This window comes from Triticum urartu, chromosome 7A, assembly GCF_056163025.1.
Source record: "Triticum urartu cultivar PI428250 chromosome 7A, HENAU_Tu73, whole genome shotgun sequence".
In the NCBI taxonomy this organism is placed as follows: Eukaryota; Viridiplantae; Streptophyta; class Magnoliopsida; order Poales; family Poaceae; genus Triticum; species Triticum urartu.
Window position 1 is genome coordinate 675091198 of NC_141879.1, and position 14413 is coordinate 675105610.

A 14413-nucleotide genomic window follows, 5' to 3' on the forward strand; every position below is an offset into this window, starting at 1 on the left:
TGAAAACTACTCCATCTCACGTGATGATCGGTTATGGTTTAGTTGATTTGGATCACGTAATCACTTAGAGGATTAGAGGGATGTCTATCTAAGTGGGAGTTCTTTAATTAACTTGATTAACTGAACTTAAATTTATCATGAAACTCAGTACCTGATTAGTATCTTGCTTTATGTTTGATTGTAGATAGATGGCTCGTGCTGTTGTTCCGTTGAATTTTAATGCGTTCCTTGAGAAAGCAAAGTTGAAAGATGATGGTAGCAATTACACGGACTGGGTCCGTAACTTGAGGATTATCCTCATTGCTGCACAGAAGAATTACGTCCTGGAAGCACCGCTGGGTGCCAGGCCTGCTGCAGGAGCAACGCCGGATGTTATGAATGTCTGGCAGAGCAAAGCTGATGACTACTCAATAGTTCAGTGTGCCATGCTTTACGGCTTAGAAGCGGGACTTCAATGACGTTTTGAACGTCATGGAGCATATGAGATGTTTCAGGAGTTGAAGTTAATATTTCAAGCAAATGCCCGAATTAAGAGATATGAAGTCTCCAATAAGTTCTATAGCTGCAAGATGGAGGAGAATAGTTCTGTCAGTGAGCATATACTCAAAATGTCTGGGTATAATAATCACTTGATTCAATTGGGAGTTAATCTTCCAGATGATAGCGTCATTGACAGAATTCTTCAATCACTGCCACCAAGCTACAAGAGCTTCGTGATGAACTATAATATGCAAGGGATGAACAAGACTATTCCCGAGCTCTTCGCGATGCTGAAAGCTGCGGAGGTAGAAATCAAAAAGGAGCATCAAGTGTTGATGGTCAACAAGACCACTAGTTTCAAGAAAAAGGGCAAAGGGAAGAAGAAGGGGAACTTCAAAAAGAGCGGCAAGCAAGTTGCTACTCAAGAGAAGAAACCCAAACCTGGACCTAAGCCTGAAACTGAGTGCTTCTATTGCAAGCAGACTGGTCACTGGAAGCGGAACTGCCCCAAGTATTTGGCGGATAAGAAGGATGGCAAGGTGAACAAAGGTATATGTGATATACATGTTATTGATGTGTACCTTACTAATGCTCGCAGTAGCACCTGGGTATTTGATACTGGTTCTGTTGCTAATATTTGCAACTCGAAACAGGGACTACGGATCAAGCGAAGATTGGTTAAGGACGAGGTGACGATGCGCGTGGGAAACGGTTCCAAAGTCGATGTGATCGCAGTCGGCACGCTACCTCTACATCTACCTTCAGGATTAGTATTAGACCTAAATAATTGTTATTTGGTGCCAGCGTTAAGCATGAACATTATATCTGGATCTTGTTTGATGCGAGACGGTTAGTCATTTAAATCAGAGAATAATGGTTGTTCTATTTATATGAGTAATATCTTTTATGGTCATGCACCCTTGAAGAGTGGTCTATTCTTGTTGGATCTCGATAGTAGTAACACACATATTCATAATGTTGAAGCCAAAAGATGCAGAGTTGATAATGATAATGCAACTTATTTGTGGCACTACCGTTTAGGTCATATCGGTGTAAAGCGCATGAAGAAACTCCATTCTGATGGACTTTTGCAACCACTTGATTATGAATCACTTGGTACTTGCGAACCGTGCCTCATAGGCAAGATGACCAAAACGCCGTTCTCCGGTACTATGGAGAGAGCAACAGATTTGTTGGAAATCATACATACAGATGTATGTGGTCCGATGAATATTGAGGCTCGTGGCGGATATCGTTATTTTCTCACCTTCACAGATGATTTAAGCAGATATGGGTATATCTACTTAATGAAACATAAGTCTGAAACATTTGAAAAGTTCAAAGAATTTCAGAGTGAAGTTGAAAATCATCGTAACAAGAAAATAAAGTTTCTACGATCTGATCGTGGAGGAGAATATTTGAGTTACGAGTTTGGTGTACATTTGAAAAATTGTGGAATAGTTTCGCAACTCACGCCACCCGGAACACCTCAGCGTAATGGTGTGTCCGAACGTCGTAATCGTACTTTACTGGATATGGTGCGATCTATGATGTCTCTTACTGATTTACCGCTATCGTTTTGGGGATACGCTCTAGAGACGGCCGCATTCACGTTAAATGGGGCACCATCAAAATCCGTTGAGACGACGCCTTATGAACTGTGGTTTGGCAAGAAACCAAAGTTGTCGTTAGGCATTAAGATCTCGGTGAAGCTGCTTACATATTAGGCATTAAGATCTATAGAGATAGATCAAGACGCTTAATTGGACTTTCACAAACAACATACCTTGACAAAATTTTGAAGAAGTTCAAAATGGATCAAGCAAAGAAAGGATTCTTGCCTGTGTTACAAGGTGTGAAATTGAGTAAGACTCAATGCCCGACCACTGCAGAAGATAGAGAGAATATGAAAGATGTTCCCTATGCATCAGCAATATGATCTATCATGTATGCAATGCTGTGTACCAGACCTGATGTGTGCCTTGCTATAAGTCTAGCAGGGAGGTACCAAAGTAATCGAGGAGTGGATCACTGGACAGCGGTCAAGAACATCCTGAAATACCTGAAAAGGACTAAGGATATGCTTCTCGTATATGGAGGAGACAAAGAGCTCGTCGTAAAAGGTTACGTTGATGCAATCTTTGACACTGATCCGGACGATTCTAAATCGCAAACCGGATACGTGTTTACATTAATCGGTGGAGCTGTCAGTTGGTGCAGTTCTAAACAAAGCATCGTAGCGGGATCTACATGTGAAGCGGAGTACATAGCTGCTTCGGAAGCAGCAAACGAAGGAGTCTGGATGAAGGAGTTCATGTCCGATCTAGGTGTCATACCTAGTGCATCGGGTCCAATGAAAATCTTTTGTGACAATACTGGTGCAATTGCCTTAGCAAAGGAATCCAGATTTCACAAGAGGACCAAGCACATCAAGAGATGCTTCAATTCCATCCGGGATCTAGTCCAGGTGGGAGACATAGAGATTTGCAAGATACATACGGATCTGAATGTTGCAGACCCATTGACTAAGCCTCTTCCACGAGCAAAACATGATCAGCACCAAGGCTCCATGGGTGTTAGAATCATTACGGTGTAATCTAGATTATTGACTCTAGTGCAAGTGGGAGACTAAAGGAAATATGCCCTAGAGGCAATAATAAAGTTATTATTTATTTCCTTATAATCATGATAAATGTTTATTATTCATGCTAGAATTGTATTAACCGGAAACATAATACATGTGTGAATACATAGACAAACAAAGTGTCACTAGTATGCCTCTACTTGACTAGCTCGTTAATCAAAGATGGTTATGTTTCCTAACCATGAACAATGAGTTGTTATTTGATTAACGAGGTCACATCATTAGTTGAATGATCTGATTGACATGACCCATTCCATTAGCTTAGCACCCGATCGTTTAGTATGTTGCTATTGCTTTCTTCATGACTTATACATGTTCCTATAACTATGAGATTATGCAACTCCTGTTTGCCGGAGGAACACTTTGGGTGCTACCAAACGTCACAACGTAATTGGGTGATTATAAAGGAGCATTACAGGTGTCTCCAAAGGTAGATGTTGGGTTGGCGTATTTCGAGATTAGGTTTTGTCACTCCGATTGTCGGAGAGGTATCTCTGGGCCCTCTCGGTAATGCACATCACTTAAGCCTTGCAAGCATTGCAACTAAATGAGTTAGTTGCGGGATGATGTATTACAGAACGAGTAAAGAGACTTGCCGGTAACGAGATTGAACTAGGTACTGGAATACCGATGATCGAATCTCGGGCAAGTAACATACCGATGACAAAGGGAACAACGTATGATGTTATGCAGTCTGACCGATAAAGATCTTCGTAGAATATGTAGGAGCCAATATGGGCATCCAGGTCCCGCTATTGGTTATTGACCGAAGACGTGTCTCGGTCATGTCTACATTGTTCTCGAACCCGTAGGGTCCGCACGCTTAAGGTTACGATGACAGTTATATTATGAGTTTATGCACTTTGATGTACCGAAGGTTGTTCGGAGTCCCGGATGTGATCACGGACATAACGAGGAGTCTCGAAATGGTCGAGACATAAAGATTGATATATTGGAAGCCTATGTTTGGATATCGGAAGTGTTCCGGGTGAAATCGGGATTTTACCGGAGTACCGGGAAAGTTATCGGAACCCCCCGGGAGCTAAATGGGCCATGATGGGCCTTAGTGGAAAAGAGAAGAGGCAGCCCTACATGGGCTGTGCGCCTCCCCCTTCCCCTAGTCCTATTAGGACTAGGAGAGGTGGCCGGCCCCCTCTCTCTCTTTTCCCCCTCCGCGAATCCTATTCCAACTAGGATTGGGGGGGGGGGATCCTACTCCCAGAGGGAGTAGGACTCTCCTGGCGCGCCACACCTTGGCCGGCCAGCCTCCCCCCTCTAGTCCTTTATATACTGAGGCAGAGGCACCCTAGAACACACAAGTTGATCCACGTGATCTATTCCTTAGCCGTGTGCGGTGCCCCCTGCCACCATAGTCCTCGATAATACTGTAGCGGAGTTTAGGCGAAGCCCTGCTGCTGTAGTGCATCAAGATCGTCACCACGCCGTCGTGCTGACGGAACTCTTCCCCGACACTTTGCTGGATCGGAGTCCGGGGATCGTCATCGAGCTGAACGTGTGCTCGAACTCGGAGGTGCCGTAGTTTCGGTGCTTGATCGGTTGGATCGTGAAGACGTACGACTACTTCCTCTACGTTGTGTCAGCGCTTCCGTAGTCGGTCTGCATTGGGTACGTAGACAACACTCTCCCCTCTCGTTGCTATGCATCACATGATCTTGCGTGTGCGTAGGAAATTTTTTGAAATTACTACGAAACCCAACACGAACCGCCCCTTTACTACGATGTGACGCATGCCTGCGGGAACCAACCCCAACATGCCGCCCACGTCACACGCGCCTCCCCACGCCACGCCACGCGCGGGATTCATGGGAAGCGCAGCGCGTGAAGAATCTTACCGCGGTAAAAACCGCCCCGCCTGCCCGCGCACTGTTTTTGGGCCTAGCCCAACAACGCGTTGCGCTTATGTGTGGCCCAGGCCCGGGGGCTCCTGTCGGTGTACAAAAAGAAGGGTACACTTTTTGTACCCCTATAACTGTGCACGGGCAGTCTGAGCCACGGGCACCACCACACCAAGCAAGGCAAGGGAGGTGAGCCAGGGTAAGACTGAAGCTCAAGAGAACTACGACGCCAAGGCCAAGACCACGAAGAGCAAAGGGGACGAAGCGGACTCCCGCGGCAAGATCCTTGCCGGGAGACAGTTCTAGCAGCCCCGACAAGACCCTTGCCGCGGCGACTCGTCCCGCGCCTACGGAGCAAGTCACCCTTGAGTCCACTGCCCCCAAAGGGCAAGGATTCGGGAGACATCCCCGTGGCGGCATGCAGATCTTTGTAAAGACATTCAAGATCAGATACGCACTAAGGAGACGACAAGCCTTGGCGGGATCCCAGCCGAGGAAGACCACAAGGCCCCCGGCAAGCGCCTTTCTGGGGATGATAGCAGGCGCCTCGGCAAGACCCTTGCCGGGGCCCCGGCAAGGCCCTTACCGAGGACACCTACAGGGCCACCATCAGGCCCACGCCGACTAAACCTCCACCGCCATTCGCATGCAGCTGCCGACCCAACTAGCTGGGCAGGCACCTACGTGGCGGCATGCAGATCTTCGTGAAGACCCACCACTGCGCCACCTCAGCTGCATGCCTACCTACGTGGCATCGCAAGCGTCACTGGCCAGGGCGCGTGTCGACACAAGAAGGAGAGGCAACAGACGAGACAGGTTTCTCCCCCGTCCCCGATAAAGCAAGGACACCAAAGCAAGACACATTAAATGCGCCTTGTCATGTAATGTGAGGGATAACCTCGCATCACTGTAACCTTTCCACCTCCTGTGTGCCACTGTGGCAACCCCTTTTTTCTATAAAAGGAGGCCCGAGGCGACCAGGAGAAGGATTCGGCTTTTTGGAGCTCCTCATGCCCCATAGCTAGCTCAAGAACACAGATATACAATCCACCAAAGCAGGAGTAGGGTTTTACACATCCTCGCGGCCCGAACCTGGATAAACGAACCGTGTGCTACCTATTAGATCCGCTCTTCTCACGACCCCGCGCCCCGCTAACCATAGTAGGGATTCTTGTGATCCCATAGGTGTTGTTCCCACCAACACATCGACATGGTATAGGCTATGTGATGATATGGGGTTTTGGAATTACAAACGATTGAAATTGGAATTTCATCAGAAGTTTTATCCTATGCATCTTATTCATCGTGATCGCAATTATATATATAATTTTTGGCCTCGCGAAGGAGAAAGCATCACTCTTGCTTGGGGGAGGCTTAAATCAATGTTATATTCATGCCCCAATCATGAGCTCTCAAGAGAAATGATTATTCAAAAATTTTATGCTGGGCTTTCTGATAGCAATCGCACCATGCTTGATACTTCTTGTGCTGGCTCTTTTATGATGAAGACTATTGAATTCAAATGGGATTTATTGGAAATAATTAAACGCAACTCTAAAGATTGGGACCTCGACAAATGTTTGATTGTGTTAAATATTTTATGGATACCGATGTTTTCCGTAAATTTAGCACTAAATATGGACTTGACTCTAAGATAGTAGCTTCTTTCTGTGAATCTTTTGCTACTTATGTTGATCTCCCCAAGGAGAAGTGGTTTAAATATCATCCTCCCATAGAAGTAAAAGTAGTTGCACCTATTAAAGTTGAAGAAAAGATTGTCACTTATAATGATCCTATTGTTCCTACTTCTTATGTTCAGAAACCACCTTTTCCTGTTAGGATAAAGGATCATGCTAAAGCTTCAACGGTGGTTTGTAAAAGCAATATTAAAACTTATACACCTCATGAGCAAATTAAAGTTGAACCTCATATTGCTATTGTTAAAGATCTGTTGTCTGATAATATTGATGGGCATGTTATTCATTTTCTTGATGAGACTGCTAGAATTGCTAAACCTTGTGCTAAAGATAAAAACAGACCTGTGGTAGGCATGCATGTTATTTCTGTTAAAATAGGAGATCATTGTTATCATGGCTTATGTGATATGGGTGCTAGTGCTAGTGCAATACCTTATTCCTTATACAAAGAAATTATGCATGATATTGCACCTGCTGAGATAGAAGATATTGATGTCACAATTAAACTTGCCAATAGAGATACTATTTCACCAATGGGAATTGTTAGAGATGTTGAAGTCTTGTGTGGGAAAACTAAATATCCTGCTGATTTTCTTGTTCTTGGTTCCCCACAAGATAGCTTTTGTCCCATTATATTTGGTAGACACTTCCTGAATACTATTAATGCTACCATAGATTGCAAAAGGGATGTTGTTACTATCGGTTTAGATGATATGACTCATGAATTTAATTTCTCTAAATTTAGTAGACAACACCGTGAAGAATTACCTAGTAAGGATGAAATTATTGGTCTTGCTTCTATTGCCGTACCTCCTAGTGATCCTTTAGAACAATATTTGCTAGACCATGAAAATGACATGTTTATGAATGAAAGAAGGGAAATAGATGAAGTATTCTTTAAACAGGAACCTATTATAAAACACAATTTGCCTGTTGAAATCCTAGGGGATCCTCCTCCACCCAAGGGTGATCCCATGTTTGAGCTTAAACCGTTACCTGATACTCTTAAATATGCTTATCTTGATGAGAAAAAGATATATCCTATTATTATTAGTGCTAACCTTTCAGAGCATGAGGACGAGAGATTATTGAAAACTCTGAAGAAGCACCGTGCTGCTATTGGGTATACTCTTGATGATCTTAAGGGCATTAGTCCCACTCTATGTCAACATAAAATAAATTTGGAAGAAAATGCTAAACCAGTTCGTGATCATCAATGACGGCCGAATCCTAAAATGAAAGAAGTGGTAATAAATGAAATACAAAAGCTCCTTGAGGCAGGTATAATTTATCCCGTTGCTGATAGTCAGTGGGTAAGTCCTGTCCATTGTGTCCCTAAGAAGGGAGGTATTACTGTCGTTCCTAATGATAAAGATGAATTGATTCCTCAAAGAATTATTACAGGTTATAGGATGGTAATTGATTTCCGCAAATTAAATAAGGCCACTAAAAAGGATCATTACCCCTTATATTTTATCGATCAAATGCTAGAAAGATTATTCAAACATACACATTTTTGCTTTCTAGATGGTTATTCTGGTTTCTCTCAAATACCTGTGTCAGCCAAAGATCAATCAAAGACTACTTTAACTTGCCCTTTTGGTACTTTTGCTTATAGACGTATGCCTTTTGGTTTATGTAATGCACCTGCTACCTTTCAAAGATGCATGATGGCTATATTCTTTGACTTTTGTGAAAAGATTTGTGAGGTTTTCATGGACGATTTCTCTGTCTATGGATCTTCTTTTGATGATTGCTTGAGCAACCTTGATCGAGTTTTGCAGAGATGTGAAGAAACTAATCTTTTCTTGAATTGGGAAAAGTGCCACTTTATGGCTAATGAAGGTATTGTCTTGGGGCACAAAGTTTCTGAAAGAGGTATTGAGGTTGACAAAGCCAAGGTTGATGCTATTGAGAAGATGCCATGTCCTAAGGACATCCAAGGTATAAGAAGTTTCCTTGGTCATGCCGGATTTTATAGGAGGTTCATTAAGGACTTCTCAAAAATTTCCCGGCCTCTGACTAATTTATTACAAAAAGATATACCATTTTTCTTTGATGATGATTGTGTAGAAGCATTTGAAATACTTAAGAAAGCATTGATCTCTGCACCTATTGTTCAACCACCTGATTGGAATTTACCCTTTGAAATTATGTGTGATGCTAGTGATTATGCTGTAGGTGCTGTTCTAGGACAAAGAGTTGATAATAAATTAAATGTTATTCAATATGCTAGTAAAACCCTAGACAATGCTCAAAGAAATTATGCTACCACTGAAAAAGAATTCTTAGCAGTTGTATTTGCTTGTGAAAAGTTCAGACCTTATATTGTTGATTCTAAAGTAACAATTCACACTAATCATGCTGCTATTAAATATCTCATGGAAAAGAAAGATGCTAAACCTAGACTTATTAGATGGGTTCTCTTGCTACAAGAATTTGACTTACATATCGTTGATAGAAAGGGAGCTGAGAACCCCGTTGCAGACAACTTGTCTAGGTTAGAAAATGTGCTTGATGACCCACTACCTATTGATGATAGCTTTCCAGACGAGCAATTAAATGTCATAAATGCTTCTCATACTGCTCCATGGTATGCTAATTATGCTAATTACATTGTTGCTAAGTTTATACCACCTAGTTTCACATACCAGCAAAAGAAAAAGTTCTTCTATGATTTGAGGCATTACTTTTGGGATGACCCACATCTTTATAAAGAAGGAGTAGATGGTGTTATTAGACGTTGTGTACCTGAGCATGAACAGGAACAGATCCTACGCAAGTGTCGCTCCAAAGCTTATGGAGGACACCATGCTGGAGATAAAACTGCACATAAGGTATTGCAATCTGGTTTTTATTGGCCTACTCTCTTCAAGGATGCCCGTAAGTTTATTTTATCTTGTGATGAATGTCAAAGAATTGGTAATATTAGTAGACGTCAAGAAATGCCTATGAACTATTCACTCGTTATTGAACCATTTGATGTTTGGGGCTTTGACTATATGGGACCTTTTCCTTCCTCTAATGGATATACACATATTTTAGTTGCTGTTGATTATGTTACTAAGTGGGTAGAAGCTATTCCAACAAGTAGTGCTGATCATAACACTTCTATTAAAATGCTTAAAGAAGTTATTTTTCCAAGATTTGGAGTCCCTAGATATTTAATGACTGATGGTGGTTCACATTTTATTCATGGTGCTTTCCATAAAATGCTTGCTAAATATGATGTTAATCATAGAATTGCATCTCCTTATCATCCTCAGTCTAGTGGTCAAGTAGAATTGAGTAATATAGAGATCAAATTAATTTTGCAAAAGACTGTTAATAGATCTAGAAAGAATTGGTCCAAGAAACTTGATGATGCATTATGGGCCTATAGAACTGCATATAAAAATCCTATGAGTATGTCTCTGTATAAAATGGTTTATGGAAAAGCATGCCACTTATCTCTCGAACTAGAACACAAGGCATATTGGGCTATTAAAGAGCTCAATTATGATTTTAAACTTGCAGGTGAGAACAGGTTATTTGATATTAGCTCACTCGATGAATGGAGAACTCAAGCCTACGAAAATTCCAAGTTGTTTAAAGAAAAAGTTAAAAGATGGCATGATAAAAGGATACAAAAGCGTGAGTTTAATGTAGGTGACTATGTATTGCTATACAACTCTCGTTTAAGATTTTTTGCGGGAAAACTTCTCTCTAAATAGGAAGGCCCTTACGTTATCGATGAGGTCTATCGTTCCGGTGCCATAAAAATCAACAACTTCGAAGGCACAAATCCGAAGGTGGTGAACGGTCAAAGAATCAAACATTATATCTCAAGTAATCCCATAGATGTTGAAATCAATGTTATTGAAACTATAACCCCGGAGGAATACATAAGGGACACTTTCCGGAACGTTTCAGACTCCGAAAAGGAATAGGTATGTGGTACGGTAAGTAAACCGACTCCAAAGAAGTTTTTAAGGCAATATTTCTCCGTTTTGGAATATTTAGAAAAATAGAAAAATATGAAGCAGTCCGGGAAGGACACGAGGGCTCCACGAGGGTGGAGGGCGCGCCCTACCCCCCTGGGCGTGCCCCCCTACCTCGTGGGCACCTTGTGTGCTCTCCGGACTCCGTTTTCGTACATGACATGTATTTTGGTCGGTAAAAATTCATTATATAATCTCCCGGGGGTTTTGACTCCCGTGTCACGCAATTACCCTTTGTTTGTGTTTCCAGCTGTTGCTGCTGCAGATTAGAGCAAGATGTCTTCGCAAGAGTCAGTCGGGAAGAGCCGGGTGTCTCATCCGGCACCGAGATCAATGACAAACAATAATGTTGAACTCCTTGGGCCAGCAAGGGAGGAAGAGATGGAAGCTGACTTGAAGAGGATAGATGCCATGGAAGAGGATCAAGAAGTCACTTCCCACTTCCGAGCTGGATTCACAATGGGAGAACTGCAGAGCTCGGCTATTCCAAACTCGGTTATCCCTTCCAATGTTAGATTTCTTTCTTATGAGAATATGAAAAAGAGTGTCACTGGTTCTCCCGTAGCTATGCAGCACCCTTGGGTGTAGGGAGCTTTGGCTATTATAGGAAAACTCCGAAAGGAAATAATGGACCTCAAGCAGCAAATCAATAAGCTCGAGGAGGAGAATCGTATCCTGAGGGGCATCATAGCCAAGAATATCATATCACCATCCCTGAAAAGAGAGACATAATCACATGGGTATGGGCACTACACTTGGCAACTGCCAAGCTTGGGGGAGTGCCCCGGTATCGTATCACCATCACTTCTATCTTTACTGTTTTTCTTAGTTTGATCCTTTTGGTAGTATCTTGATCTAGTAGAATAAAAGTCTTAGTATGATCTAGTTGTGAGTTTTGCTTATAGTTGTTCTATGTAATCGAGTCGGTGAGCTATATAATAAAGATTAGTGTTGAGTCAATGGCTTGATTGTTTTTCCATGATCCTAAGGGAACAAAAAAGAAAAAAGAAAGAAATAAAAAGAAATAAAGAGATCATGTGAGTCTTCTCGAGAGTGATGAGCTCACATAGAGAAAGTATGACGAATAAAAGTTGTTGAGGGTTGACAAACATAGTTTTGGTCATCGTTGCAATTAATAGGAAGTAATAAAGAAAGAGAGGTCTTCACATATAAATATACTATCTTGGACATCTTTTATGATTGTGACCACTCATTAAAATATGACATGCTAAAGAGTTGACGTTGGACAAGGAAGACAACGTAATGGGTTATGTTTTCTTACATCTGAGATAAATTATATTTTCATGGATCATCCAACATGGTTGAGCTTGCCTGTCTCCCTCATGCTAGCCAAATTCATCGCACCAAGTAGAGATACTACTTGTGCTTCCAAATACCCTTAAAACCAGTCTTGCCATGAGAGTCCACCATATCTACCTATGGATTGAGTAAGATCCTCCAAGTAAGTTGTCATCGGTGCAAGCAATAAAAATTGCTCTCTAAATATGTATGACTTATTAGTGTGGGAGAAATATGCTTTATACGATCGTGTGATATGGAAGAAATAAAAGCGACAAACTGCATAATAAAGGTCCATATCACAAGTGGCAATATAAAATGACGTTCTTTCGCATTAAGATTTTGTGCATCCAACTATAAAAGCGCATGACAACCTCTGCTTCCCTCTGCGAAGGGCCTATCTTTTACTTTTATCTCCTACATTGCATACGAGTCATGGTGATCTTCACCCATCCTTTTTACATTTTATCTTTCTTCAAGCAAAGTATGTTGGAAAGATCCTGGTATATATGGCTAGTTGGATGTGAGTTTTCATGAACTATTATTTTTGACATTACCCTTGAGGTAAAACGTTGGGAGGCAAAACTATAAGCCCCTATCTTTCTCTGTGTCCGACTAGAACTCTATACCCATAAGTATTGTGTGAGTGTCAGCAATTGTGAAAGACTATATGGTAGTTGAGTATGTGGACCTGCTGAAAAGCTCTTATACATTCACTCTTTCCTATGTTATGATAAATTGCAATTGCTCCAATGACTGAGATTATTGTTTGTTAGTTTTCAATGAAGTTTACGATTCATACTTGAAATTGTGATTGAATTATTACTCTAGCATAAAAAATCATATGACAAGAATTATATAAGTTGTTGTTCTAAGAATGATCATGATGCCCTCATGTCCATATTTTTTTTATTGACACCTCTATCTCTAAACTTGTGGACATATTTTTCGATTTCGGCTTTTCGCTTGAGGACAAGCGAGGTCTAAGCTTGGAGGAGTTGATACGTCCATTTTGCATCATGCTTTTATATCGATATTTATTGCATTATGGGCTGTTATTACACATTATGTCACAATACTTATGCCTATTCTCTCTTATTTTACAAGGTTTATATAAAGAAGGAGAATGCCGACAGCTGGGATTCTGGGCTGGAAAAGGAGCAAATATTAGAGACCTATTCTGCACAGCTCCAAAAGTCCTGAAACTTCACGGAAGACGTTTTCAGAATATATAAAAAATACTCAGCGGAAGAGATTCACCAGGGGGGCCACACCCTGCCCACGAGGGTGGGAGGCGCGCCCTACCCCCCTGGGTGCGCCCCTACCTCGTGGGCCCCCTGGTGGCCCTCCGGTGGCCATCTTCTGCTATATGAAGTCTTTCGATGGGAAAAAAATAACAAGCCATCTTCTCGGACGAAACTCCGCCGCCACGAGGCGGAACCAATCTAGTGCTCTGGTGGAGCTGTTTTGCCGGGGAAACTTCCCTCCCGGACGGGGAAATCATCGCCATCGTCATCACCAACGCTCCTCTCATCGGGAGAGGGTAATCTCCATCAACATCTTCATCAGCACCATCTCCTCTCAAAACCCTAGTTCATCTCTTGTATCCAATTCTTATCTCCAAGTCCGGGATTGGTGCTAGTAGGTTGCTAGTAGTTTTAATTACTCCTTGTAGTTGATGCTAGTTGGTTTATTTGGTGGAAGATCATATGTTCAGATCCTATATGCATATTAATACCCCTCTGATTATGAACATGCTTATGCTTTATGAGTAGTTACGTTTGTTCCTGAGGACATGGGAGAAGTCTTGCTATTAGTAGTCATGTGCATTTGGTATTCATTCGATATTTTGATGAGATGTATGTTGTCTCTCCTCTAATGGTGTTATGTGAACGTCGACTACATGACACTTCACCATTATTTAGGCCTAGAGGAAGGCATTGGGAAGTAATAAGTAGATGATGGGTTGCTAGAGTGACAGAAGCTTAAACCCTAGTTTATGCGTTGCTTCGTAAGGGGCTGATTTGATTCCATATGTTTCATGCTATGGTTAGGTTTACCTTAATACTTTTGTTGTAGTTGCGGATGCTTGCAATAGAGGTTAACCATACGTGGGATACTTGTCCAAGTAAGGACAGTACCCAAGCACCGGTCCACCCACATACCAAATTATCAAAGTACCGAACGCGAATCATATGAACGTGATGAAAACTAGCTTGATGATATTCCCATGTCTCCTCGGGAGCGCTTTTATCTATATAAGAGTTTGTCCAGGCTTGTCCTTTGCTACAAAAAGAATTGGGCCACCTTGCTGCACTTTATTTACTTTTATTACTTGTTGCTCGTTACAAATTATCCTATCATAAAACTATCTGTTACCACTTATTTCAGTACTTGCAGAGAATACCTTGCTGGAAACTGCTTATCATTTCCTTCTGCTCCTCGTTGGGTTCGACA